The 2,290-nt window shown below is 49.3% G+C and overlaps 1 protein-coding gene across 9 annotated transcripts in view; it reads left to right on the top strand.

Moving 5' to 3' along the window:
* KCNAB2 (potassium voltage-gated channel subfamily A regulatory beta subunit 2) overlaps positions 1–2,290 on the top strand; it is an 86,450-nt gene that overhangs the window by 9,438 nt on the left and 74,722 nt on the right. The window lies entirely within an intron of this gene.

Below are 2,290 nucleotides of genomic sequence, written 5' to 3' on the forward strand. Positions count from 1 at the left end.
GACATTGTAGCCAGCATTTCGGCTTAGTCTCACAAGGGGACATGTTTAGAGGGAATGGGAACTGGAGGAACCACGTTAATTTGAATCTGTCATAAAGAAGCAAAGAGAAGTAGCAAAAAATGAGTGATAATCAGGTTTGTACTTTAGCCTGGAGATTGGAGGCTTCCCACTTCCCCAGCCTGAGTCTTTTACTAAGTGACACTGAGAATGTGTTACCTTTTTTGTGCTAAAAAATGGAACAGAAAGTATGCCAGCCACCTCCCTCACCTTTCCACTGCATGTGCAGTCTAGTGGAAAGGCACTACCAGTGGTTTTACTTTGGGGTTTTTTATCCCTCAGACTCTCCCAAAGTATCTCCTGGAATATACATCTGATCTGAGACTTTATTAATCTTCTTGCACAAAAAGTAACTTTTTTTAATCTGGAGGGGGATCTAAACTGCTTGCACTGGCTTATGTAACTTCAGGCGGGCATTTTAAAGTAAAGGGTTTCTGTGAAATGCAGAGAGCAAAGTCCTTCCTCCTACCTAGATCAACCGCCAGCATAGCGACAAAATACATGCTGGTTAGCATTTTTTGAAGAGACAGTTCAACCTAGTATGACTGTGCTGTGGGTTGGTTAAGTAGCATGGTATGACAGTGCATTTCCGGACTGACACTGGTGATATTGCAAACCAGAGAAATGTTTCAGTGATGGTCTAGTTCCTCTTTCTTTTTTTCTGGCCACTGTGTCTAGCAAGCTCTAGATCTCTGCTTATCCTGTTTTTCCTAGAATTTGGTCCTGGTTACTGCATAAATGGCAGTTGGGGACTTCAGTTAGACTCTCAAATAGGGTCAGAGAGCTATAATGTAATGCTGCTTTGGTCCCATGGCATGCCAGGCCCACAGAAGATCAGCAAGGGAAGTAAAATTCTATTGGGCACCAACGAGAACATGGCCTGTTCACTTAGACTCAGTAGCTGGTGCCTATACAAGGACTTATCCCAGATTGTATAATGAATTGTAGGCTACTTGTTTGCTGACCCCTGAGCACAGAAAGCAAAAGAGTGAGAATGGCAGAGCCATGGCAGACCATGTAGGGTGCCTCAGGGCACTCTCCACAGTTCATTTCAGCTTCCCAGACCCTCACCTGCCGCTGATCAGCTCATATGTAGGAGGTGTGTCCTGCCCACCTACCCAGGGAGAGTCAGCCCTGCTTTGGCATCACCTGTGTCAGCCGCTAGCAGATTGACCCTGTGTTGCTAAAGGCTTTTATCCACACTTTAGTCAGGGAAAGGTAGCTGATTGTTTGATTGTTTGGAATATAATTGTTCTCTAGAAGGGAAAGGACATAGTGGCCTTGACCCAGGTGCCCGGCAGGCTTGGCCAGCAGAGTGCAGCCCCCCCTGCTTCCTGCCCCTCTCTTAGTTTTCCCCTGGCTGCCCCCTTGGCATGTGCTGGTCCAGCTCTGCCTTTCTGTGGGGGGTCAGGACAAAGTGGAGTGACTGAACAGGGGGAATGGCTGCTATTCTCACTTGTGGTCTGGGATACACGAGCAGCATCTGTGAGGGATAATTCTGTTGCTGCACCAGTCCCCTGCTATTGCCCCATGGCCCATTGGCACCTGGCACTGTCCAGCAGCTGAAAAGGGAGGGAGGTCCATTGCTCTCCTTGGCCTACAGCAATGCTGCCTGCCACCCCTTCCGGTCACAGTCTGAGCACTCTCAGCTGTGCCTGTCCCTAAGACGCTATGAGGACTGCAGCCTGGCTACAGACCTGATTCCTGGCACCTTCAAAACTCATGGGGCTGGTCACTTTACAACAGGAGGCTGTCTAAAAGGCACTCCCTCACTCCGGTAGGCAGGACCACTTTAGCTACGTCCTTTGGGGAAAAGTCTGGGAGCGTCTGTCAGTAATGATCAGGGATCCAAATTTTCCATTTCCCACGGAAAAATGGAGAAAACCACAGATTTTCCCCTTTACTAAAGGAAAACATGGATTTCTCATTTTACCAGGGAAACTCAGGGATTTTGCAGTTTTGCAAAGAGCAATCTGCAGGCTGGCAGAGTTCCAGGCTGCAAAGAGATGGGGGGAGCAGGAGGAGGGCAGGTCAGGCAGGGGCATCATGTGCATGTACAGTATAACCTCATATATCCAGCATGCTCAGGACCAAGCACTTGCCAGAAATTTGAAAATGCGTGGTGGCCGGTTGCAGAGTGGGGGGAAGAGGGAGAGTAGTGGTGGCCGGTCCCGGAGCAGTGGCCGCACACGGATTGGCAGCATGGGGAGGTGACTGGCAGCAGCAGCCGCCA

This window comes from Alligator sinensis, unplaced genomic scaffold (assembly GCF_000455745.1).
Source record: "Alligator sinensis unplaced genomic scaffold, ASM45574v1 scaffold322_1, whole genome shotgun sequence".
Lineage (NCBI taxonomy): Eukaryota > Metazoa > Chordata > Crocodylia > Alligatoridae > Alligator > Alligator sinensis.